Source organism: Alexandromys fortis, unplaced genomic scaffold (genome assembly GCF_014885135.2).
Source record: "Alexandromys fortis isolate MF-2015 unplaced genomic scaffold, M_Fortis_MF-2015_v1.1 scaffold_30, whole genome shotgun sequence".
Taxonomy (NCBI): domain Eukaryota; kingdom Metazoa; phylum Chordata; class Mammalia; order Rodentia; family Cricetidae; genus Alexandromys; species Alexandromys fortis.
The window spans coordinates 12,973,980-13,001,448 of NW_026067922.1; the positions used below are offsets into that span (position 1 = coordinate 12,973,980).

Consider the following 27,469-nt stretch of genomic DNA (forward strand, 5'->3'; position numbering starts at 1 on the left):
GCAGCGTTACCAAAGTGACCAGTGATGTGGCTCCAGCCTGAGGCTAAAGACCTGGTGGCTTCCTGGTATACATCCACAGTGACACGCTGGAGTGTGGTGCCTGCAGGTCACAGCAGGAGCGACAGACCCCTTACTCAGGAAGACCTGAACTCAAGGCTGTGCAGATGGCTTCCTCCACAGTTTTCTGTTGACAAGCTGGCAGGCCTATTGTATGGTGCTGCCCTCATCTAGGGCAGGTCCCTCTGGCTTGCTGTCCCGCATGCCAGTTTTTGGAAATGCCCTGACAGGCATATCTAGAAGTGTGCTCTGTGAGTCTCCTAAGTGTCCCTCAGTTCAATCAAATTGACAAGACTGATCTTCACAGATGTGGTTTTCATTTCCTTACACACAGCCTGTGCTGGCTTTTCTTTTCCTTCTGTGAACTAACACTTAAAAGTAGATGTTTTGTTTTAATTTCACTAAGAGTAAAAAGAATATTTTAAGATTGTTTTGGGTGAAGCAACCTTTGAATCATTACGACCCTATTTTAAAAATTTCAAGATTAAATTTTATGTGTATGTCCAAGTGCCTACTTGTCTGAGTGTGTACCACAAGTGTGCAGTGCCTGCAGGGTCCAGAAGAAGGCGTTGGATCATGTAGAACTGAAGTTCTAGCCATGTGGATGCTGGGAACCGACCCAGATGCTCTACAAGAGCCACCTCTCCAGCCCTTAGAGCCCCATTTCTAAAGCCTTGCACAGATAACAGGTCCAGGGTGGTATTTCAGAGCTGATGAAACACAGTTGCGTTTCTGACCCGGACAGTAGGAGAAGCAGATGAAACTGCTGTGCACAGAGGACTTGGCTGCTGCCATAACCAAAAGCAAGAGTGACAGGCTCTTGTGTTGGAATGATAGTCAGGTCATAGCTTTGCAAATAAAATCCGGTCCTTCCTAAAAGGCAGGGGTGTGTGGAGCCAGTGTCTCAACGCTGTAGACTTGCCCTGTATAGGACGGCAGCTGCTAGATGTGTGCAGCTCTGCAAGCTTCTTTTTTGTTTATTGCTTATTTAATTTATTGTTTTTTTTTCCCAGACGGCTTCTCTATGTAGCCCTGGCTGTCCTAGAACTTGCTTTTTAGACCAGGCTGGAGACCCACCTGCCTCTGCCTCCTGAGTGCTGGGTCTAAAGGAGTGTACCACCACACACCTAGCTCTATCTCTGTTAGTTTCAATTCATTAAAATTTAAAATGCGGTTTTTTTTTAAGCCCACTGTGGCATACATCTTTAATCCCAGCACTTAGGCTGAGGCAGGGTGTTTTTCAATTTGAAGTCGTCTTGGACTACATAAGGCTGTCATAAAAACAACAACAACAACAACAACAATAAAGCAGAAACAACAAAACACCCAAATACTAATGACAAAGTAATAAGCATGAATGCACTCTCGAGAGGTCACCCCTAAGCACATGTACATGTGAGCAGCACTCTGGACTCAGTCAGGTGTGTGTGTGTGTGTGTGTGTGCATGTGTGTACAATGGTGGTCATGGAGAAGAGGTCCTAAGTTTGACAGGGAGGGGCCGTAGTTGGAGAGCGAGAGCAGGGAGTGGAAGTGATGCGGACTCGGCCCTCATACATGGGATTCTCATAAAGCAATCGTAGTAATAAGATGCTGTGCTTCAGCCGTAGCAGCTGTGTTTCAGGTGCTCGGGAGTCTGTGTGTCTGGCATGTGCAGTGGTGTCGACCAGTGCAGGGAGAGAGCATTTCAGCCCTCGCCTACAGTTCTGGGTAGCGCTGCTGTGGTGATGATGCAGGGGTGTAGGCTAAACAGTGCCGCCCTCTCCAGCGTTTTCAGGGAGGAAGTGAGCTGGCCACATGCTCACATGGGCACTAGAACTCAGTGCTAGGTTCTGACACTGCTGGGCCTTCTGAACCACTGGGGTTAGAAACAGGTAACAGGTGGATAAATAACTAGGGAAAATTGTGTGCTTTGGTCTCCTTTTTAGTTGCAGCTATTTCAGTTTATACACACAAACACACACACACACACAACCCACATGGCTTTACCTTTTCTTGCTTTCTTGTTAACATACATTCCTTTTTTTTTCAGTGTAGTTTTACATGATGTGTGTATTCATTTGAAGAGCCAGACTTCAAATCTTTAATGATGGAAGATTTATGCTTCTCTGGGTGCTTAACTGTCTTTATTATATGACCCACTTTATGTAGCATTACTGTGTGTTAGTTAAAGGGTTTCAGTGTGCTATAAACTTGATTCCTGTAGCTCCCCCTTTGAAAGTGAAAGTGCTCATATGGGCTGTGTCACTCAGATCTTGATCTAGATAATATCATTAGCCCTCAATCTAGGGACTGGAGAGAGAGACCAGAAACCATCAGTACTTGTTCTACCTAGGCATGCCAGCACTCGGGAGGCAGAGGCAGGCAGATCTCTGTAAATTAGAGCCTTGCCTAATCTACATTGTGAGTTCCAGGACAGCCAAGGCTACATGGAGAGGCTCTTTCTCAAAAACAAAACAGACCGACAAGCAAGCAAACAAACAGCAATTGCTTTGGCAAAGAACCCAGGTTTTTTCTAGTTGGTATTTTCATGTAGGCTTTGACATTGTGGGAAGGGGTGGGTGACGGCACTAAGATGAGCTTAGAGATGGAAGAAGGATTAGGGTGACAGGCACAAGAAGAATATTTAGAAACAGTTGGTCTGGGCTGCCATAATAAAATGCCATAAACTGGCGATTGATAAAATAGCAGAAACTTATTTCTTGAAACTCTAGGTTGGACAGTCCAAGTTTGGGTGCCAGTAGACTTGGTGTGTCTGGCGAGAACTGCTTCCTGGTTCATACTCAGTCCTCTTCCTTCTGTGACCTTGAGGCCAAAGGTGCATTGGTGTGGGCTCTTGGTCTCTGTGAGGTCTCCTCTAAGCTAACATTTTAGAGCACTATGTATTAGGCTTTTAATTCTCCTAACTAACATGGAGAGAACTATGGTGGATTCATCCAGCATTTTCCAAGGCAGGGTTTGGCGAACTGTCTTTATATTGGACCAGATAGTGAACGTTAGGGTTTGCAGGCCACGTAGCTTTTGTCACAACTGACATACACTCTGTTCTTAAGCTGCAGAAGCGATGGGAGTGTGGCGGAATGCCAGTAAAACTCCTTAGAAAAGCAGGAAGGTGCTAGATTCAGCCAAATCATCTAATCAGGAAAATCTTGCCACAGGTTGTGGTATAGCACCTGGGATGGCGTGTTCTCACTTAAGTGCCCGCTGAATGAATAAGTGCATGAATGAATGAAGAATGAGAACATGGTGGACCTCTATTGACAGCAAATCCTGTCCTTGCAGCCTCCTAGACTTGAGTTCAGCCATAGCCTTTGCCTCAAGCAGAGTCACCGGGCTATAGGTCAGCCCTGCCCTGCAGGACACTTGCCAATAGCTTCTGCCTGTCCTCTGCTGCCCTCCCTCCCAAGAGCAGAGCTGCCTCCTTGATTGCTTGCCTGGAGCAACTGTTGCTGGGCTGCACTTTTCTTTCTCTCTCCTGGAAGAGAAGGGGCTGGGGGCAGGGAGAGGGGTGTCGGGAGCTCTTCACCTGGGTCATGAGAGAGGGAAGGAAGAGATCAGGACTGCCCACGCCCCTGTGGACTCAGGAAGGTTTTTTTTTCCCTATAGAAGTAGGCACAGTGTGGGTAGGTCCCACGTATCCTCATGTGCTTTTCTGATGTGCTGAATAAGCTTTTGTGGATGGTGTGGGAACCAGAGTGTCCTTGTATTATTTTTAAAAAAAAAAAACATTCTGTGGGGGAATTTTGAGTTCCGGAAAGACAGTCTTAAAATTTTGCAACACAATAGAAGAGAATGGCCATTATCTTAATATAAACTGCATAAATGTAGACCAAAATGGGAATGTGGAAAGGGTGTTGGGGAAACACGATTAATAAAAACTCAGAGAGAGAGATTGGGGTTCAACCTGAAGGTCAGAAAAGTAAAACAGCCAGCCTCTGGCTCTTACCTCCACCTCAGTCTGAAATGGCAATCCTGCCTCTTAGAATATCAGAATGAGACTGAGTCTGAGAGCTGTTTCCTTCCGTTTTACAATCCTCTCTAGGGCTGAGATTAAGGGCATGCACCACTACTCGTGGTTTCTATGGCAACTAGTGTGGCTACTGGGATTAAAGTTGTGTGTCACCATTGCCTGGTCTGTAAGGCTGATCAGTGCAGCTGTTTTACTTTCTGATCTTCAGGCAAGCTTTATTTATTGAAATACAAATGAAATATCACTACATGTTGGTCTTGAGGAATTAAGCTAAAATATTTTCCTTGTAAATTGACAAGTTATTGTCAACAAAATCAGTGGCCTGGAGACTAAAATGTGAAAAATATGAGCATTTACAGTGAAATCACAAGTATCTAATGTCTGTGCACTGTGTGGGATACCTTCAGTAGTTTTAAGACATTTGTGATCTCTACGGTTGTATTACTCTGACCCCAATATCTTCCAGAAGCAGCTTAAGGGAGGATTGAGTCTTGGCTCACGGATTCGGAGGGTTTCAGATCACCATGCTGAGGAATGTCATAGAAGCGGGAGCATGTGGCAGAGAGGATTCACATCCAAGCTGGCAGGATGCTGGGGGACTGAGTCCAAAAACAGGGCTTTGACTTCAGAGACCTGCCCCTTGTGACCTCCTTCCAGTAGGCAGGCTCTACCCCCTAAAAATTCCATAGCCTCCCAAACAATGCCAACACCTAGGGAATGAATAAGTGTTAAAAATGTGGACCCATGGGGGGACATTCTGGATTCAAACCGTAACAGAATTTAAATGTCCTGTCATGAGACTGAGATGCCCATCAGTGTGGACCATCTGTCTTCGTTTGGGTTACCATGACCACTGCAACTCCTAAGGAAAACAGTTAGTTGAGGGGGATCACTTACGGTTTCAGAGGTTCAGTCCATTATCATCATGGCCGGGAGAATGGCGACAGGCAAAGAGACGTGGTACTGGAGAAATAGTTGAGAGTCCTACATCTTGCAGGTAACAGGAAGTCAACTGACACACTGAGCGGTATCCTGAGCATAGGACTCCTCATAGCCAGTCCCGACAGTGACACACTTCCTCTAAAAGGCCATACCCACTCCAACAAAGCCATGCCTCCTAATCGTGCCACCCCCTAGGAGCTGATGGGGGAACAGTTACATTCAAAGTACCACACCAGCCTTCACTGTGTGCCTTGGAGTTTCCAGAAGCCAGGAGAGCACAGCAGTTGGAATAAAGGATGCGAGCACCCAGAGGAAGCATTTAAACTGTAGGTGGCATGCTTTCCCAGGCCACCCACCATGGCAGAGTCTCGCGGTGTCACAGCAGAGCCTCCCCTGAGTATTTCTGCTGTCATTTTCACCACCCTGAGCGAGCTGCTGTTCGCTTCGGTTTTCCCCAGGGTACAAACCTTTCGTGGGATAGTTTGCAGTTTTCTCATGCCGAAGCATTTAGATGAGAAAGATCATTAAAGGGAAATGATCTGTTCCATTCTGTTCTCCGGAGTGGACTTTTGTAGCTCTTGGTTTTGGATGTGCTTTTGTCTGGGTTGGGGTGAGTACTGTCCCCAGTGTGTGCCTCTGAGGCGTCTAGGAGATCATGGTCCCTCTTGTCCCTCTTGCTAGTGGCCGCAGGTGCCTTGCTTGGTGGGGTCAGGTGCTTGTCATGAGGTGAAGTGTTCTCCGTCCAGCTGCTTGCATAACCTCTCTCTCTTGGCTTTCCTGTAGAACAGTGTATTCCAGGTGATGGCAAGGAGGGGTGGTGCTGGGGGAGAGAGGCAGTTTTAGCTGATTAGGGCCCGTATCACAAGGGCGGGCAGTCCTAGGGTGCTCTCTGAAGTGCCATCTGCCATAGCCATCGAGACGAGCGTGGGTTCCTAGATAAACAATGCTATCTGAGTTCCAGTAACTGTGCTCTCCGTGAGTGGTGATCTTGGAGCTGCCATCTGGTAGGCAGAAGCCTCAAGCCATTTGAAAATGTGTCCTCATGAAGCTAATTAGCAGTGGTTAGTGGCTCAGCAGTAACTCTGTGGGGAAAACATTAACTTCTCTGAGGGTAATCCTGGGCTCCTGTGAGAGACAATAACATGTGGTGGGAAGGGAAGTGGACCTAGCTTCTGTTTTCCTCCGCGTTCCCTGTGGACTGGATTCAGAAGCCTTTTGCTGTTCTGCAGAAGTGCAGGCTCTTTGGGGCTGGGCTCTTCAGTGCTGTCTAAATGCACTTCAGTTAGGAAATTGAGGTTGGTTTCAGTTAGGGACTCCAGGCGCTTTTCCAGTTGGTCCCTAATTCTCCCCTCGTCATAGGTCATGTTGCGCAGTTGCTGTAAATCAGGCCTTGCACCCACCCAGGCACTGTCACCCACTAGCAACAGTCCTCATGTGGGTGTAGCTTACCCATTCCACCAAGATACCTGTCTGGTCTTGAAAATAATAATTATATATTACTTAAAAATGAGGGAGTTCTAGTAACTAAAGTGAAAATATTACTTGTCAGTGCGGGACAGGATTCATCATCCTTGGGTATATCCAAAGACTAATAGTATTTTTGCCCCATGATTCTAATCCTTGTCTGAACATCGCAGAAAGAAAAAAAAAAGAGTTCATGTAAGCATCGTTACGGATGATGACAATAAATCCTGTCATTTGATGCTGTACAGTTTGCTGAAACTGGTGTTTTATGTCAGCTTCACACAAGCCACAGTCGTTGAGGAGGTAGCCTCGACTGAGAAAGGGCCTCCTTAAGACAGCTGTGGTTAAGCCTGTAGGGCGCTCTCTTAATTAGTGATTGATGGACAAGGGCCCAGCCCATTGTGGGTGGGGCCATCCCTGGACTGGTGGTCCTGAGTGCTGTAAGAAAGCAGGCTGAGCAAGCCATGGGGAGTAAGCCAGTAAGCAGCACCCCTCCATGGCCTCTGCATCAGCTCCTGCCTCCGGGTTTCTGCCCTGCTTGAGTTCCTGTCCTGACTTCCTTTGATGATGAACAGCAATATGGAAATGCTAGCTAAGTAACCCCTTTCCTCTCTTGCTTTTGGTCATGGGGTTTCATCACAGCAATAGTAACTTGAGTTTTAGGTAAGTTTGGGGGGAGTGGGGAGGAGGTCGAGGCTGCTAGAACACGCAAGCCCTCTGTGGTGTGGTGTGTCTTGTCTGTACCCGACAGGTGCAGTTTCTTTAGTCCCCGCAGGGATTGGACTGAACAGGCAGAGCCTCTGGACTGTGATTTTGAACTTGAGCTCAGGTACTCTGTGGAGGGCTTTGTTGTTTTTAAATACCTGTTTACCTGTTGAGATGGTGCTGTGATAGAGGAGGAGCCAGAGGTCTACTTGGATGGAGTTGCTTGAACCAGGTCACCGGGCAAGGAACAGCCTGTGTGAGCTGTCTTAGAGGTGGGCCGCAAGGGGAACACCAAGGCAGCATGCTGAAGGTATGGAGTTTACTAGAAGAATTATTAATGCCATGAGCACAGGTCAGACACAGCTTGAGGGGCTCTGAGGAACGCCAGAGAAAAAGAGCGTGCAGGTACTCTGAAGAGAGGATGGCAGAGCCCATGTGGTACAGCTCAAGCCTGCAGCCTCTGATACCCAGACAGGAGCTGGGGCAGGGGTGGAAAGCTGGATGTGTGGCCAGTTATACCCCTTTGGTTGTAAACTCACTTCTCCACGTGAGACACCCTGCACCCGGGAGTTCCTGAGCTAGAGATTCCCAGGTGTCTCTCAGTGGGTGCTGTCAGTATCTGAGAGGGGGTGATGCTGCAGATGTCGTGGCGGCTGGATTCTAACATTACGTACTTACCCGTGGCTCTGAAAGTCATCCATGGTCCTCAGAGTTGTTAGTTTGTTTACTGGAGTCTTTTAAAGAACTTTTTTTAAATTTAAATAAAAAGATTTTTATTTGCTTACCAGTCAGCATAAACTTCCAGATACATATTTTGAAAAAAATACTCGATACCATTGAGATACTGTACTGTGACATTTTTGTAGTTGCTGTCAAATTCTTGGGAACATATCGCATCTAGGCATCTTCTAAAAAGGTTTAACCTTTAACTAAATGCTTGACTAGCAGTGATCCTTAGTTCTGGACTCCCTACTTTGTTTAAAACTGTCCAGAATTTTTGACGTGCTTTGCCTCAATTATATTACAATACATACAGACTTTAAAGTAGCACATTAAAGTTAGTGTTGCTGGATGTTTAACTATGTAAAGATGGGTTGCATTGTTTAATTATATAAAGATGTATTGCTGTTTTATCTTGCCTGCCTAAGGCACTTGATTGTTCTAATAAAAAGCTGGCTGGCCAATAGCAAGAGAGGAGGTATAGAAGGGACTTCCAGGCACCAAGAATAAGGAGGAGGAGGAATTTAGGATGGGGAAAGAAAGAAAAAGAGATGTCCTGGACTAGCCAGTCAGGCAGCCACCAGCAAGCCAGACTTAGAGTAGGACTTTCAGAATGAAAGGAAGGTAAAAAGCCCCAAAGCAAAATGTAGATGAATAGAAACTGGTTAAATGGAGTTAAAAGAGCTAGTGAGACAAGCCTAAGCTAAGGCCAAGCATTCTTAATAATAATAAGTCTCTGTCTTTTGGGGAGCTCATTGGCAGCCCAAAGAAAATTCCAACTATAAGTTAGTATACCAAAAATATAGTTTTAACATAAATATGTGTAGGAAAAAACTGATTTTTTAAATTATTGCTAGTTTATTACACACTCCATATTTGAGTGCTTATGGAGGGAAAGGCAAAGGATAACAGGAACTATTCAATGACCTAGAAACCTGCCTGGCATTTAGGTGAAAGGTTATTAGGAGGGTGAGCATCTATTTCCCACGATGAAAACCCTGCAGTTATTTAAGGAGTTGTGATGGCTTTTCTTTTCCTGACCTTGAAATTGGCCCGAGGCGCAGCTGGGCTTGAATGATTCCTGCCTTAGGAAGGAGATAATGGGAGTCCAAGCTGGAACTGGCCCTGTGCCTTACTGAGTTCTTTGTAATCTGTCTCCTATGCATATGCCGAGGACAGCTTCATTTTATAATGCCGAAGATTATAAACTTCTAGACTATAGAATACACAGCGCTACCTGCCTTACAGCTCTCTGAGATGTCACGGTCTTAAGATGTGAAGAAATAGGTTTAAATCACATGTTCCTTTTTCAAGCTACTTAGCTTTTAAAGCACAGAATGACAGTTCTATGGAATTATTGTGACTGAGTTACTCCCTTACAGGCTTAGGTGGTTCAAGGATTTCGCTTCTCCTTAGTAAACTGCAGGAGGGGCATGGTGATTGATTGATAATACTGTGCAGAAACATGTTGTCGTTTGTTTCTTAGGTTTCTCCGTTTTTCTTTTATAAAATTTCAAGTGATCCAAGAGATTTTTTTCAAACCAGCCTCTAGTTTTTGTGGTCTTTAATTTTGGCATCCTCCAGTCATATAAACATGTAAACACGTGTACACACATCCACCAAAAAATAAAAAGATATTAAGGATTAAGGTAAAAATTAAGATAATTCTTGGGGAATAAAGATGTGTGCTGGGAAGGAACAACAGAGGGGAAGAATAATTGTGGAGCATTGTTTGTGACGTTTTACTCTTTTGGCTTTTTAGACTCTTTTGGGGGCCCACCACCTAGCTCCTAAATAAATCACACACGGAGGCTTATTATTTATTTTTTTATGAATACCCATCCTTAGCTTTGCTTGTTGCTAGTCAGCTTTTCTTAATTTATATTATCCCAGTTACCTTTTGCCTCTGGGCTTTTACCTTTATCTATTTCTGTATGCCTTTTTACTTCTTACTTCATGGCTTGCTGGGTGGCTGGCCCCTGATGTCTTCCTGCTCGACTTCCTCCTTCTCTTATTGCTCTTCGGTCCTCTCTCTGGGTACTCCTTCTATTTGTACTCTGTCTTTTAGCTCCGCCTATCCTTGCTCCTGCCTTGCTATTGGCCATTCATCTCTTTATTAGCATCATCAGGTGTTTTAGACAGGCACAGTAAGACAACTTCACAGAGTTAAACAAATGCAACATAAACAAAAGTCACACACCTGAAAATAATATTCCCCAACGGACTGTGACCTCTGGTGGGAGTCTGGTCTTTGGGGTCTTTCCCAGGTAGAAAGCCTTCTGCTGTCTTGTGCCGTTCTTAATAACCACAGCTCAGGGCATCAGGTCCACCTGGTCTCATCTTTGCTCTCCAATCTCCTGCCTTCTTGTCCTCTAAGGGTCAAACTAAGAAACAGGAATAATGCCTCCTTCTTCCTCCACATCACAGAACTGCCCTGGCTTCTCTTTCTCTTTCTTCTTGGGTTGTTTTGGGCACTGCACATTTTTAAAGCATTTGAGAAAGTGCCTGGCATGTGGTACAGCCCCAGAAAATGGCAGTGATCATTTGCTATTATTCACTCTCTCCTGACACCTTGGGCCACCGTTTCTCCTCTTTTGTTCTTATGCCTGCTGGTCCCCAGCCCTGCCCTGGCCTGTGCCCAGGTGCTCTTTCTAAATGTCTGTCTGAGCACTGCTCTCTTTTGCTTCAAACTCTAGATTGATTGGCAGCTTAGCCATGGCTTTGTGGCCACCCAGCCTGCCCGTCCACTCACAGTTCATAGGGCTGGCTCCTCAGCCGCTGCCAGCCCAGTCCAGCCATAATGAACCATTTGTAGTTATACACACACCCCTACTGTTCCACACTCTGCTCCTTCTTTGTGTTTGCCGGGAACCCCACCCCAATGTGAATTCCTGCTGTCCTTTCCCAGCCTGTCTATGACCCTGGGGAAACCCTCTCCTTCTTCTGTGGCATGAGCTGCTACCACTCTGCCCAACTCCGGAGCTCCACGTGTTACGCCGTGGGATCATACTTGCTCTCAAGTGGCACCAGGCTCGGGGAGTCTTTGCTGGCCTCCTTGGGTCCTGCATGAAAGTGTCCAGGTTACGTAGCTTCTTTAACTTCAGGTTCCTCATTGTTAAGGAGGAGTATTAGGGATAATGGTCATGGGCGCATACTGAGAATTTAGTGAGACCCCTGAATTAGTCAGGGTTATCTAGAGGAAAAGAGCTGATAGACTCAGTCTGTCTGTCTACCTATCTTATCTGCTGTCTGTCTGTCTATCTGTCATCTGTGTGATTAATTTATTAGAGTTGCTTATGGAAATATAGTCTAGCCAGTCCAACATCGACTGTCTACTAATGCAAAGTCCAAGAATCCAGTAGTTGTTCAGTCTATGAGGTTGGATGGCTCAGCTGGTTTTCAGTGTACATAGCATCCCACAAAACAGACTCTAATGCCAGTGAAAGAATGAACTTACTAGCAAGAGCAAGGGTCAACAGGCAGAGAACAAAAGCTTCCTTTTTCCATGTCCTTTATGTAGGCTGCCAACAGAAGCTATGGCCCAGATTAAAGTTCGTTCTACCCGCCTCAAAAGATCCAGTCAAGGTGGGTCTTCCCATTTCTTAAGATTTAATTAAGAAATCTCCCTCACAGGTGTATGTAGCCACTTGGGTTTTAGTTAATTCCAGATGTAGTCAAGTTGACAACCAAGAACAGCCATCACAAGCCCACCCTTGCCAGCTTGACATGTAATCACATTTCCTTATGCCATGCTTAATTTCCAGATGAAAACAGTAACCAGTCATAATTATGTCTAAAATGATAGAACTTCCCACGTACAAACCACAAATGCGTTATGAATTTTAGATATCCCTTTAAGGGACATTCTTTTAGTATCTCACAACTTAAATATGATAATCACTGATATTCTCTAATTTGAAGTTACATTACATGATAAAGAAATAGAGGAAAGAAATCACAAACCTCTGCCCAAACACATTCTTAACAAAATGTGCTAGAAACACTCTTGTCAATTATAATCCTCTTTTCTGCAGATGGTCATGTGACCTAAGTTGGTATTTATAACTGCCTTTCTTTGTTGCCTGTTCTGTATTCTCTACACCCTCAGCAAACACCTCAGCAGGTCTTGACTCTTTTCCTGGAGGAGCGACCCATGCCTTCATTCCTGAAGGGTCTGTGCCCTTTGTCATCCTGCCTGGATTAGGATGTTGTAGTTTCTCATTGGCTTTAATCACAGGACATGGTAGCATCAAGAGATGTCCTGAAGGATCTCCTGCGCTCCAGACAATCCTTCTTACCTCCACTGGGGAGAGGCAGTCTATTTTCCCCTTGGGAATCTGGATCAGTCACCCATCCTAACACTTACTCCTTCCTTAGCCTGTTGGTTTAAGGGCATGCGAAGGGCAGAGTGGCCAGGGGAAGCCTGAGCTTCCATTCCAAAGAAATGTTTGTTGTATCTTCTTGAAGGAATGCTCCCCACGCTAGAGCCAAAACTTCTAGACCAGTAGAACTTAAAGTTATGGAACACTAAGCAAACGTTTTTCTAGTGGGTTACCAGGGGTGACAGAATGTAGAATCATTCCCGTCTTCACTCCTTGATTCCTGGACCCATGGATCTTGGCTGTGGGAGAAGCTACTACATATAGGATGCTGATTCAAAGCATATACTGCCTTCTGGAGAACCCTGCAGCCCTCCAGGCTATTGTCACCCCATTGTCACTGTAACCGGGTCTTTAAAAGACCATTCCATGATTCTGCCAGGCCAGCTGCTTCTGGATGCTGGGGAGCATGTTAGGACCAGTAGATGTCATGAGGGTACCATTGATCCCTAATGTTCATTGTTTTATATGCTGCCAAAAAGGATCACAGGCTACTGTCCTGAGGGGTGTTCTTGATTCCACAGATATTAAAATGTGAAAACAGCTGGTACATACCTGTAACCTCAATTATGCAGGAGGCTGAGGCAGGAGGATTGAAAGTCTAAGGCCTGTTTAGGCTACATAGTAAGTTAAGGCCAGCTTGGGAAATGTAGCAGGATCCTGTCTCAAAATAAAAATGAGGGAAGGGCTGGAGGTATAGCTCAGTGTTAGAGTGCTTGCTTAGTATGTGTAAGGCTATGAGTCAGTCCCTGGTAATGTGTGCACACACACACACACACACACACACACACACACACACACACACCAGAAATGTGTGAATAAGTGAGATAAAGTCTCCCACAGAGCCCCAGCCATGGTGTGTCTTGTACATGGCAGCCTGGATGTTTGCCTCACATGCAAGACTCGGGTCTGCAGATGACAAAGGCTGAGGTGCACCCATGTTGTATCCTCAGATCCTTACTAGCCAGTGGCACCACACACACCTGTGACGTGACTGTGCGAGCTGACCGTCTTCTCCTATCTCAATCCCCAGCTTCTAGGAGGCTGCGACCAGCTCAGTTCTCGCTTAGCTGGATGCATTGTCTCACCTTTCCCATTTCTTGGGCTGTCAGTTTACGTTATGAACTGAAACAGAGCTGCAAAGAGCTGCCTTTGCGCTCTAGAGGATTGCTGGAATTCCGTTTCTCCATCTCTCCCGTCTACCTAGGATTTCCCTGAAGTGTCACAGAGGGGGTTGGCTGGAGTGGAAGTGGAAGTGCAGTGGAGGATGAGGCAATGATAGGCCTCTTTGCTGTACCGGAGTCCTGACTGCCCCATTTGTTGGTTGGGATCCGGGCAGAAAGGAGACACAGAAAGAATTTTCCAGACACGCTTTTCAGAGTCCCGGTTTTTCTAGCATCCCGAATGGGCTGGAACCTGGATTCTGCTTGTGGTTAATTCTGTTTCTTAGGTGATTCAAGACTATGCCATGTTTGTCGGATGTAGTTTTCAGTGTTCCTCTATCTGGTCTCGTACCCAGAGAGACTGACGAGGTGACTATGAGCTGGATGGTACTTGATGTGAACTGCAATGTTATTCTTGACAATGCGAAAGATTAGAGCAGTCTGCTTAATGTCCGCTGCCCACTTCATTTGCATACTGAAAGCAATTTCCCCAAATTTGCTATAAAGAACAAAGTGACTTCATTATGCTACCCAGCCAAGTATGGCAATGAAAGTTGAATTTTGAAAGAAAGTTTAAAAATACAAAACCAAACCAGGTAGGTGGTTTGGTTCATTTCTGTTGTCTGTAAACAAAAGGAAGAGAGAAAGAACCCATTGGCTGTTTGTCATCGTCACCCTTCCTGGCACAGGAAATCAGCTGAGCTCCATAACTTATTTTCATGGATAGGGATTTGAAAAAGAGCAAATAAAATCCCTCACAACACCTGGTCAGAAAGGGAGGGAGGATGACCAGCCAGCTCCTACTTCCCTGTGAGAGCAGGGGTTTTGAGGGGTGTAAGACTATGGACAGAGCTCTAGGAAGCAGCTGCTCTGTTCTCTGAGTAGACAGGGTTTTTCAGTGTGACCACATCTGCTCCTCAGTGAAGACGCATTCTGTTCCCTGTGGGTTTTGCAAATGCATTTTCCTATTTGTATGCTGTGCCTTTGTTTGTCTGCTTCCTTGGTGTGCTGGCTCTTCCTTCACTCTGTCAACTTTCTTGGTAGGCCATCCCTTCACCCTGTTGACCCCATGGTGGGCTGTCCCTTCTCTCTGTTGACCCCATGGTAAGCTGTCCCTTCACTCTGTTGACCCCATGGTGGGCTGTCCCTTCTCTCTGTTGACCCTGTGGTAGGCTGTCCCTTCTCTCTGTTGACCCCGTGGTAAGCGGTCCCTTCACTCTGTTGACCCCATGGTAGGCTGTCCCTTTGCTCTGTTGGCCCCGTGGTGGGCTGTCTTTTCACTCTGTGGACCCCTTGGTAAACTGTCCCTTCGCTCTTTTGACCCCATGGTAGGCTGTCCCTTCACTCTGTTGGCTTCCTTGCTGTCTTTTTACTCAGGGGATTTTGGTGTGCTGTGTCTTTGACTTACGCATGCAGAATCTTTTTTATTTGATGCAGTTTCATTTTTTGTTTTTGTTGACTGTGCTTTTGGAGTCTTAAGAAAGTTTATATAGAATGACCATGTGATCTATAATTCTATTAGGTACGTACCAAAAAGAAACAAGATGCTTATGTTTATTGCAGCATGATTTGCAGCAGCCAAAATATGAAACCAGCATGTGTCCATCAGCAGATGAATGGACAACAAAAATGCAGTGTGTATGCACAGTGGAGTATATGTTAGCCCTGAGAAGATAAAATCCTGTCATTTGTGCCTCCACACATGAATCGAGAAGACATGTTAGACAATCTGTGCATAGAAAGTCAAATCTCACTGATCTCACTCAAGTGGAATTCATCTATATTCTTATGGACTGCAAGAATTGAAAAGGGTTACGTGCAGTTGGGAGTTAAGATAGAGCTTGGTACAGAGTTCTTGTTAGGTAGCTGGTGTAGGTTGTGATGTTGTTATATGGGAGACCAACTACACTGACTATCTCCACAGTGCTGGAAGAAAGGTTTTTGAGTGCTCTTCTCCCAGAGAAAGATAAATGTATCAGATGATGACTACGTTAAATATTTTGATTATTATACAATATATGCATGCATCAAAACATTACACTATACTGTATAATCATGTGTCCATTAAAAACAATAAGCAAACAGAAAATCAAGTCAAATCCTACTGTGTGTAGATACTTTTGGTTACTGTGATAAAACACCAAGACCAAAAGTGACTTACAGAAGAGTTTATTTTGGTTTAATGGGGGATAAGCATGACATTATGGACTTCCAGAGGGAGGAGTCCAATTGACGGGGTAAACTTGGCAGCAGGTGGCCAGAACAGGAAGCTGAGAGGTCATATCCTCGAACACAGATATGAAGCAGAGAGGGCAAACTGGAAGTAGCCTACCTCCCTGTGACATATTTTCTCCAACAAGACTCCATGTCCTAGAAGTTCCCTAACCTCCCCCAAACAGCGCTACCAGTGGGCGACCAAGTGCTCAGACTCCTGAGTCTCTGGAGCTCATTTCTCATTCAGACCACCACAAGGAGGGATTGTTGATCTTCCATTCAGGGGATAGCTGCATTCTCAAGTGCCTAGGAGCCGAAGGAAAGGTCTCTGAGTGTCTCTGGGAAACGACTTCCCTGGGGATGGTAAAGAAGTGGCTTTGGATTTTGTCTGTTAGTACAGCTAAGGCAGAGACACCTTTGGGTGCATCGAGCTGTGTTTATTCTCCTGTGGGGCCTGGCAGTGTTCCTACAGCTGACTTTCCTTGGAGCAGATAGCTTCTGACTTGCAGGTCCATGGTAGAAGTTTAATTTACTCCCCCACACAAACGGTTTCCTTGTTAGTCTACAAAACCCATTTCAAATGGATAGATGGGCCATCTATTTGAGTAGAAGCCAGTATATTTCTTCCCCAACCCCCAAATAGCTATAAAGCAAATTGGAACTTGTCAGAACCTTTTTTTTTTTTTTTTTCACTCTGGAATTTGACCAAAACCAAACAACAATCTGAGAAGCATTTATTTCTAAGAAACTGCTGACTTTCACATTAGAACAGTGGGCATCTGTGGTGTTCTTTTTTAGTTTTGACCCGTTCCCACCCTGTCAGTTCTGCTAGGGCAAGCCTGCATGCCCATGCAAAGAGCACCTTTGTTTCTGACTACATTTCGAGTAGAGGGTAGAACACCCTCTGCAGAGCTGGTAGTGAGTACCCACATCTAGCATGGTTTTGGATATTGAACAAGGTCATTAGGGAAATGAGAGTCCTAAGTGACCTGTCCCTACACCTTCCTGGCTAATGGGAGAAGGCTTAAGAGGCCCTGGAAAGTAAGAACTGGACTGACATGAAAGCAGCTGTGTGCCATTTGTGAGTGTTTTGACAGTTAAGACAGGGACATGATGCTCAAGAAAAATGTCCCTTCAGAGTCACCGTACTCACAAATCTGATGTAGCATTTGAAGAATGATGATTTCTGATGTCCTCGTTTCAATGTAAAACATTCATCTGCAGATCTAAGACCTGAGGTAGGATCAACGTGGGTGGTCCTCACTAAGACCACTACAGTGGAACATTTTAAATGATTTTACTTACATTTATTCCGGTGTGTTGGTGTTTCACCTGCGTGTGTGTCTGTGTGAGGGTATCAGATCCGGTGGAACTGGAGTTACAGACCATTCTGAGCAGCCACATGGGTGCTAGGAATCGAACCCCAGGCCATCTCTCCAGTTCCCAGGGGGATGTTTTGAAAGCAGCAAATGAGTTCGAGGAATAACAGTTCTTCAGGTAGAGTAGCCAGTCATGGTGATGCATGCCTTTAGTCTCAGCGGGCGACCTGGTCTGCAAAGCAGGTTTCAGGATAGCCAGGACTGTTACACAGAGAAACCCTGTCTTGAAGGACCAAAACAACAACAACAACAACAACAATAATAAAAAACCAAAAAAGAGGAGATGCCTGAATGAAGGCAAATCTCATATGTATCCTAAACTGCCGAGTGAAAAATGTCAGTCCCAGCCCTCACTTCCAGCACAAGTATCTAACACAAAAACGATGGTGTAGAATAAGGAAATTCCAGCCAAACAAAGACCTGACCTACAAGAAATTCTAAAGAAGGCCTTCTGTTTGAAAGAGGGTGTCTGTAGTGAGCCGAGTCCATGAGACCCCTTGAGGAGTCCTAGGAGTAGGTAATAGATGTGCATAGGTCAGTGTAAAAGACAGCGAGAGATGCTCTCTTCCCTCGGTGGTGCTGAAGCATACGGGCTGTGTTTTTAGGATTGTATTGTCCATATAGATGTCAGTGATAGCGTAAGGGATGAGGTGGGAACCATACTAGTTACAAACTTACTTTATTTTCTCAGAATTCACTCAGATTTAATGTGGAATACAGTATGAGAAAAGAGCTATATATTGTCCCTCAAGTTATTATCATGTAGGTAGGAGAAAAATATATTGAAAATCTCAAAAGTAGAAAGTCAGACGTGGTGCTATAATTCTAGGACTTGGGAAGCTGAGGCAGGAAGATCATTGGTTTGAGGCTAGCTTTAGCTACATAATAAATTTAAAGCCATCTTGGGCTACATAGTGAGACCCTGTCTCACTAAGTACGTACATACATACATGCATACATATATACAAAAGGCAATAAAGCTATTAAATTAAAATGTTATAGTGCCAAATGACAAAAGAAGCCCATAAAAAGAGGAATGAAGAAGTCTTGGGATGTGGCTAAGTTAATGACCAAATGTCAGTGTGATATCAGAGATTATAAGACTGTATAAAAACAGATTAAAACCAGATTTAACCTCATGCTTGCTACAAGAAACACACTCTAAATGAGAAAGGATGGTTAGGTGGAAATGACATGGAAATGGGAATATGCCTTTAGGAAGGACAACCCAGATGAATAAATGAGACGACAAGAAATTGACAAAGATGTGGGAACCGCAGTCTGTAAAATCAGCTTTATTTCTCTGTGCTACTAAAGTTCTCAAATGAAAGCATAAACAATGGCTCCATTCACATAGCATCTAAAAGAATTATTAAAAATACTTAAGAATAAATTTAAAAGAACAGCTCTCAAAAACTACCAGCAGACACCCTATAGAGCAGTGGTCCTCAGCCTTCCTGACGCTGTGAGCCTTCACTACAGTTCCTCTTGCTGTGGTGACCTCCAGCCATGACACCATTTCCATTGCTATTTCATAGCTGTAATTTTGCTGCTGTTATGAATCATAATGTAAATATCTGATATGCATGCCCTGTGGGGGTCCTGACCCGCAGGTTGAGAACCGCTGTTTTAGAGAGAGTAAAGATTAAATAGTCTTCCACACTCACGCGTTGGAAGACTTTGTTGTGTTGAAACTGTGTATGGTGAGGCTAGCTATCCTCAGTAGATCCGCTGACCTACAGGTTCACTTCAGTCCTCTGTGCGGTCACCAACAAAACCCTGTCGGAGTTTCTGGGTAGAAACTGACAAGATGATCTGGAAGTCTATATGGAAATATAAGGACCCAACATGACTGTTTGAAAAAGGACACCAGACCGAGGGTCTGCACACCTCAGGTTCTCAACTTACCCTGACGTAGGAATCAGGACACTGAGGCCTGTGTGAGGACAGACATGCAAATCATTAGAACAGACAGAGTATAAAAGTAAACTCAGTGGTAGGAAGATGGTCTTTGCCACCGTGGTGTGGTGACAGGTGGATGTCCTTATGCATACAACGAACCTATCACTCCACATCATATATAAAAATCATGCTTATCCTAGACCCAAGTGTAGCAGCTTACACTGCAACCCTTCAGCCCTTTGGCTCTGAGCTTCTAAGATGTGGCATATGAAGACTACTCCCCCATCCCCAAATTTACTGTATGTCAGAATTTAAAACATTGCTCTTCAGAAGAGATCTGTAAGAGTAAAGACAAACCACTGAGGAAAGTCTCGGCAAAACAAACATCTAGGAACCCTTACAATTCAAGCAACTCAACTTGAAAACCGAAGTGTGGGTTAGATGTTTCCTACCAATAACCAAATGAAACAGTGGTGGGCGTTAGTAGTCATTGAGGAGCTGCAACCTACAACCACAGTGAGATATTGGCAACAGTGCAGGAGGGATACTGACGAGACCCAGCATTGGTGAGGAGGTGGGGTTACCGGGTTACCAGGGCCTTCTTCCCTGCTTTGTGAATCTGTACAGTCACATTGTAAAACATTTTTGTAATCTCTAAAAGTGACAGTGGAAAATCTGCCATGGTCTCTGCCAAGAGAAAGAAAAGTATTAGTCTACACAGGGTGATTCAGAACAGCAGAAGCTGAAGATGACCCAGATGCTCATCACCTTGTGTGTTTATAAACAAGGTGTGCTGTGTCCAGACAGTGGAGTACTGTCTCAATAAAAAAAGGAATAAATATACATACTGCAGTGTGGACAGGCCGCTGGAGCATCAGGCAAAGGAACCAGACACAGAAGACTGACCGCTGCACTGTTCTAAGAGAGTGATCAGCGGATGGCTGGGCTAGGTGGCGGCATCCCTGAGGGATGCTCAGCCCATCAGGCCCTACCACAGGGATGCTCTGGGCCCACACTACTTTACACATCTGCAATTCAAAGTACTGAATTGCAGGCTTGGGAGATGATTTGTATAACGTGTCAGCTTTAGCTCAATAAAAAGCTGTTTAACAAAGAGCCCATTGTATTTAGGCTTCTAAGATCTTTTAGGCTTCCAGGCAGTGAGCTCCATAATTAGTTATTCAGCCTCTTGACTGGCAGGAGCCATAATTCAGTTTATCTAAACTGAGTTGGTGAGGTTATGTTCTGCTATGAAGAACTAAGTTCCAGCTGATTATTTGGAAGGAAGGGTAGCATTGGAAAATCAGTATTCTGTAATGGTTAATGAAATGATTTAACTCAAGCAAAGTAAAAGCACACAATTTTGTTTGGATGCTAACTCCAAAAAACAAAACCAACAACAACAAAACAAACCCCCAAAAAACAACCAAACAACTTTGAGACAAGGAATTTGAATATAAATCAGACAACTCAAAGAAATTGTGCTGATTGTCTTAGACCCTGTGGCGACATGGTCGAAGCAGAACATAGACTGATTAGGGATGTATTCGGCAGAATTCACAGAACAGTGGTGCTGACATCTGCAATTGGGTCTTAGATGCTTAGAAAGAGTGGATTGAAAATGGCAATCATTGTTTAGCTAGGTGACAAGGACATGGGGGTCTGTGACCCTGTTCTTCGTGCATGGTTGTGTCGTATTGCTTCTGTGTCGTCATTTGTGCCACTTCACAGGACCTAAGCTTGAGGCCATTAACAATCCTGCTGGGGAAAGAGGAGCAGCCTTATCCTCAATGAGCGCACTGGGCCCCCACCACACAAGGCCAGGGGCTGAGACATCTTAGGAAATGCTGGGTCTCTTGACCAAGGTAGGGTCTTAGGGCAGGAAAAAGGGCTGCATAGGTGCCAACCGGTGCCACACCTCCAGTGACGAACACACCGGCTCTAAAGCAGATTAGGCAATTGCGAGAATCGGAAGGAAATTTGAGGAAAGGTGAATTTTATAGAAATGGAAGAGTGGAGATCATTAACTCAAAAATAGAGATATTATTTAATATCACAGGATCTGGTAATTGTCCCTTAATGGCAAGATGCTTCCTGAGAGTGTGTGAGTGAATGCTTTCATTGTTCTCAGCTGAGGTCACACACGCTTGGACAGCAAGGCCAGCCATTCCCTGTGGCCTTTTGTTGCGATCGGGAGATGCTGTCCATATGAGATCTGGAGGCTGCTGCCACAGCAGATGACTATACAGTAGCCTTTTAGATAGGTGGGCTCACTCTAAAATAACAGGGAAGCAGAGGGAGGAGGCTGTCCATGAGTTTGAAGCCAGCTTGATCTGTGTAGCAAGTTCCTGGCTACCTATGGTTACACAGTTAAGCTCTGCCTCAAAAAAGAAAAAACAGAAACAAAATAAACCAAAAAGCCCCAATAGTCACTAGTATAGTATGGTATGTCTTTGTTTCTTCTCCTGTTGCTATGGTTGCTATGATAAAGTACTCCAGCAAAAGTAATGTAAGGGCAAAACCAAACAAACAAAAAACTAGGGGTGTATTTTAGCTTATGGTTCAGAATGCAGATCCTCACGGTGGGGGATCCAGGCAGCAGGGACTTGAAGCAGCTGGTCAAGTGACACCCTCACAAAGGGACAGGGAGGAAGGCAGTGCTGAGCATCCTTTCTCTATTCTACATAGTTGAGGATCGCCCACACCAGGGAGTGGTCACATGATGATTTACATGGTTCTTTTGGGGCTGGAGAGATGGCTCAGCAGTTAAGAGCCCTGGCTGAACTTCAGAGGACCCAGATTTAATTCCCAGCACCCACATGGCGGCTTCCAGCCGTTTGTAACTGTACATGTATGCACATACACCTAGTTGAAAATGCAACCTTTCCCCTGAAGCGGTAACTGGTAAATTGATAAGCTTCGGGGTGCAGTGGAATCTTGGTTTCTTACTGTGGCCCACGTATGTTTTCTTAACTGCCCTCAGCGATTCTATATTTGAAGCTTATTGTTCGATGTTTTTAAGCTACATATTTGTTACATTCCCTTAATCTAGTAAAACCGATAGGGCTTGATAAGGGTCTCTGTTCAATCCCACAGAAGAAAAATAAAAAAGAAAACCCAGCAGAAAACTATTCCTGTTGTGTGAGAAAAGATAAAGGCCACTTAATATACACTAAATTCTAAACTCATTAAATTATTACTACATTAAATGAGTGGTGAAGTCATGTGTTAGGGTTCTCTAAGGCACAGAACATAGAGAATGAGTCTGTCTGTCTGTCTAGAAAGGGGATTTATTAGAGTGCCTTACAGGCTGTGGTCTACCTAGTCCAACAATGACCGTCTACCAACAGAAGGTCCGAGAATAGTTACTCAGTCTCGGTGGCTGGATGTCTCAGCTGGTCTTCAGTACACACCAGAGTCCTGAAGAAGTGGGCTCTAGAGCCAATGAGGAAACAGACTTCGCTAGTGAGTGCAAAAAAAAGCAGGCAGAAAGAGAGTGAGAGAGAGAGAGAGAGAGAGATTTCTTTTTCCATGATCTTTATATAACAAGGCTGCAAAGTTGGACCAGGTTAAATGTGGGTGTTGCCACCTCAAAGATCCGGTTTCTGCCAGGCGGTGGTGGCGCACACCTTTAATCCCAGCACTCGGGAGGCAGAGGCAGGTGGATCTTTGTAAATTCGAGGCCAGCCTGATCTACAAGAGCTAGTTCCAGGACAGGCTCCAAAGCTACAAAGAAACCCTGTCTCAAAATAAAATGAAATAAAATAAAATAAAATAGATCTGGATTCTAAATGACTCTTTCTTCAAAGGAATTAAGAAAAAATAATCCCTCACAGGACAGGTGTGCCGAGCCATTTGGACTTTATTCATTCCAGATGCATGTAGTCCAGTTGACAACCAAGGATAGCCATCCCAGGTGAGATGGTGAAGGCCATTCTTTGTGGTCAAGCAAACGTGGGAGCGGAGTTTAGTGCCGAGGGCAGACGGCAGTGTCCCTGTTTGTTTCCTGTCACTGACGAGAAGCAGCAGATGGAGACAGCGTTTGAAGGAGCAGGCCTGGTTGTATCAGAACAAATTTCTAAGGAACCACAAGAGCAGAGGCCCAGCCTGACCTTAAGGGTTGTACGCCGGCTCCTCCAGCAAGGCACTTTTGTCCTGTCCTGTACACTGCTCCTTTCCCTTTCTCCCCAGCTCGACGCACAGTCTCGAGCAGAGGTGCGCACACAGGGGCCAGGCAGCGCCAAAGTTATTTGCTTCCCATTAGAATTGGAGCCGTTGGCAGGCAAAGGCCTCATTGTTCTTTTGGATTTAGTTACTGGCACGTGAAAGTGTTCCCTGCTGCTAGCACAGTACCTTCTCTGACTTGAGACAAGTAAGGTGAGCCGGTAACTTTTTTTAAATCGCAATCTTTCTTACATTTTTAACATAGGAATATACTTACATTCCAGGCCTGAATTTAATGTGTCTGACTCTTGGTTAATGTGGGAAGAAGGGGACGTCATTGAAACATGTATAAATCAAAATAAAATTTTCACATAGTAGGAGTTGGGTTTCAGGAAGCTGAGAGGTTCGTCATTGGCTGTTGATGCTGTTGGTGGAGAGAGTGATGGTTTATGGGGGAAAGAGACCGTATGGAAGCATCCCTTGAGCCGTCATCCCCCAGGTTGTCTCTCCTGAAGGACTTTGACATTTCAAGCAGGCCATTAGTTCCAGCAGCTTCTGCCTGCTGTTTCTTCTGCCTCTCAATGAGCTGTAGGGAGCATGCTGGCCCGCAAGCGCTCTGTCTTCTTTTCCTGCCTCCCTGACCTTCCGCCCTCACCCTGGCCCAGCGGCCACCTCCATCCCTGCTTCTGCGTTTTTCGCCCTCCAGTCTTCCTGATGTTGATTAGCTTTCTTTCTCAGGCTGAGGAATAGCGTTTCCAATGCTCTCAAGTGCGCATTTAGATATTCATTTGGTCAGCAAGTAGTCAAAGTATCTAGGCACCTCTCTTGGTGCCGTACAGCCAGATATGGTGTTTAGGGGAGCGACATTGACCATTCAAATGGAGAAGACAAACAGCAAACAGCCAAGCCAAGCCTCTTCAGAGGACACATTGGATGGGTCCCAGGAGAAGCTGTTTTAAAATGCCTTGAGATCTGAGTGGCAGGATGAGTCAGCTGTCCAAGGCACCATAGCATTGCCCCAGTTCAGTTGGCAGAACATGGGACTCTTAATCCAGGGTTGTGGGTTCGAGACCCACATTGGATGCCAAATTGTAGTAAGAATAATAAAAACCCAGAGACAGATATTGAGGTTCAATCTGAAGATTAGAAAAGCAAGGCAGCTGACCTAGCCACTGACCCTGACCTTTCCCTCAGACTGAAAGGGTGGTGCTGCCTCCAGGAATCCTCAGAATGAGACTGAGCTGAGAGTTGTCTCCTTCCGTTTTATATTCCTCTCTAGTTCTGGGATTAAAGGTGTGTGTCACAACTGCCTGGTCTGTATGGCAGACGAGTGCAGCTGTTTTACTTTCTGATTTTCAGGCAAGCTCTGTTTATTAAAATACAAATGAAATATCAGCACAGGGTGGGGGCCTGCCTAGGGTACTCTTGAGTCAGGTGTTTTGTTTCGGGACAAGAGAAAGGACCAGAGCTGCTGGGATATGGCAATCAAGGAGGGCAGTGACATAAGTCTGAGGGAGGCGGGAACATATAGTTCTCAGTGTATAGGGAACCTACCTGCCAGGGAGTTTTAAGAGAGAAGTAAGTTTTTAAAAGATTTATTTATTTATTAAGTATACAGTGGTCTGCCTGCATGCATGCCTGTAGGCCAGAAGAAGGCACCAGATCTCGTTACAGGTGGTTGTATACCAGCATGCTGTTGCTGGGAATTGAACTCGGGAAGAGCAGGCAGTGCTCTTAACCACTGAGGCATCTCTCCAGCCTGAGGGAAGTGAATTTTATCAAGCTGTTCACACTGTAGTAGCTAGACTTAACAGTGTAGAATGGCCAGGACACCGCTAAGTGGATGCTGGGACAGTGTCAGGGATGTGCCTGTTGGTGGCTTTAGGAGGAAACAGGTATGGAGCGGAGGCAGGAGGACTATAAATTTTCAGTCCTAAACACCGGGGAGATGTTGTTACCATATGTGACGGGGAGGGGGAGAACACCGTACTCATGAACAACTTTTAGGTCCAGCTAAAGGTTGAGAAGCTTTCAGAGGAGACGCTCTAGTGTTCATACCCAGTTGACCGGCTGTTCAGCTGTTCAGATAAAGGCCTCAGAGAAAGGAAATACTTAGGAGAAGAGGGCAAAGGATTGGTGTAGGAAGTCACGCCAGCAGCTAGCTTTTGCCAGTCCTTACTCCAGATGTGACTTCCTTATTGATATCACTAGGATCCTGCTCGGGTCTTCTCTTGTCCCCCATCCTGTGATCTCCATTATATCGGTAACACAGAGTATAGGGTAAAAGGCAGGTGAGAGCAGCCAGCGGTTCTCAACCTTCCTAATGCTGCGGCCCTTTAATAACCGTCCCTCATGTTGGGCTGACCCCAGTCATCACATCATTTTCATTTCTACTTTCTAACTATACTTTTGATACTGTTAGGAATCATAGTGTAAATGTCTGTGTTTTCTGATGATTTTAGGCAACCCTTGTGAAAGGGTCATTCAGCCCCCAAAGGGGTCACGACCCACAGGTAGGGTAGAACATTTTCAAGGGGTGAGAATAGACTGTGGCCAGAGGGACCAATACAGGGGAAAACATTTTCAAGGGTGACAGTGGCCAGTGACCAGAGGGAACATTGGACCAACCCACATTTTTAAGTAAGCTCTATTTTGTTCCTTCAAGTCCCTAAAACAGAACTGACGGTGATTGATGATAGGCCGTGTGGAGTCCCTCTTAAGGGAAGGGACAGTAGTGTATTTTTATGCTTTATCAGAAGCTTCCAGCTACGTAGAAGTCCTGTCTTCAGACAATGTCGTGTCTCCCCCGGGGCAAGAGCTTGCCTCACGGTCACTTATTTGCCCAGAACTAAAGTCCTACCCACAGTCCGAGCTCCTGGCTTTACAAGGTGCTGACAAGGGGAGGGAGGGGGCCTCTGTCCTCCATGACCTTCACATCTCTGGTCTCTAACGTTAGCGTGAGACACTAGATTTTACACCTTGACTTGTGCTTAGCTTGGGTTTTTTTTTTAACTTCCAACTCTTAGATGTAGAGACCCCCAGTGCCCACCCATTATGCTGCTTCACCAGTGGGCGTCTGACTCGATTGCAAGTTGTTGAAAGGGAGGGCATCCTTTCTCCCGCGGCTTCCTCATCCCCCTGTAAAAGACGAGTGTATGCGTGTTGTGTTAGGGGGACACTCTCAACCCACCAACTCTAAGGCAAACTGAGAAATGCAAACTTCAAATAAGAATGCCTGTTATTTACCCAAGTAAGTGCGGATGTGGGGCCGAGGGGCCACACGCCTGGGTAGTCCATTCACATGTTGGTGAGCCGCCATACATAGTCACCGAGAGCCCTGTTGCAGAGATGCGCTTCAGAGGGCGACTGTCCACCACGTAAACAGGAAGAAACACTTCTTACAGTTTCACTAGGTGCATAAGTGCATTGTTAGAAAGGCATCCAAGAAGTTATTGGAAAGATTTTAGAAGTTTGATACGGTGATAGTGGTTTTCAAAGCAGATTTCTGGGGAAGCCTAGACGAGTGAACACAAATCACTGTGTTTTCTTCTGAAACCTCTTGAAAGATGTCAGGACGGAGGTGCAGACCCACAGGAAGGAGGCCTGGAAGTGTCCAGAAAGCTGAAACTGCTTGCAGATGCTGGTGCCCCAGGAGCTAGGCGGTTGATTCTGATGTGTGAGTTTGAACACTAAGGTGAAAAATGGGCTGTTGACCCTCAGAGCAGAATCCCTCCCCAGCGAGTGAGCCCCAGCCATAGGCGCAGCCTGAATCTGTCACAACGGGCCAGGCCACGCCCTGTGACTTGCACACGCTTTTATACAAGCACAGACAAAAATGCAGAAGAAACAGGCTCTTTGAGTCACAGCATGCGTGCTCAGGCCACATTTTCAGACACCATCATCCAGAAAAATAGTTCTTCACATTGCCTTGCACGTAATCACTTAGTAAAGTGGACAGACTTGACTAAGTATGAATTCTTTAAGAAGGAAACAGGTAATTTTAAAGCAAGTGTCTTTCTAGACCTCTGGCTTTATTAGACTTCAGATCCTATCTTGAAATGGACCCAGGCATGGAATGTTCATTGTGGCACCTGCACTATGGGATGGTTTGCAGGTCGGGCAAGGGACTGGAGATTGAAACACAGACACAGAGAGAGAGACATGGGTCATCCTTGAAACAAGAATGTCAACTTTATTGTGTTCCAGGGAAGCTTATATGGGGATCTCCTTGACTAATGGCCATGCCCTAGCTCTCGGGATTTTTCAGCTGCAAAACCACCAGAAACCACTCCCCTGCCTTCAGGAACTCATGAGGGTCTTGTGCTCAGAGCAGCTGCAAACACAGGAAAACAAGTTGTTTACTCCGGCAGGCAAGAGGTCACAGGAAATTCAGGGTCAGGGTCTGAGGGTCT

General features: G+C 45.4%; 1 protein-coding gene across 4 annotated transcripts in view; it reads left to right on the forward strand.

Moving 5' to 3' along the window:
- Positions 1 to 27,469, forward strand: part of Mboat2 (membrane bound O-acyltransferase domain containing 2) — a 123,991-nt gene that overhangs the window by 45,655 nt on the left and 50,867 nt on the right. The window lies entirely within an intron of this gene.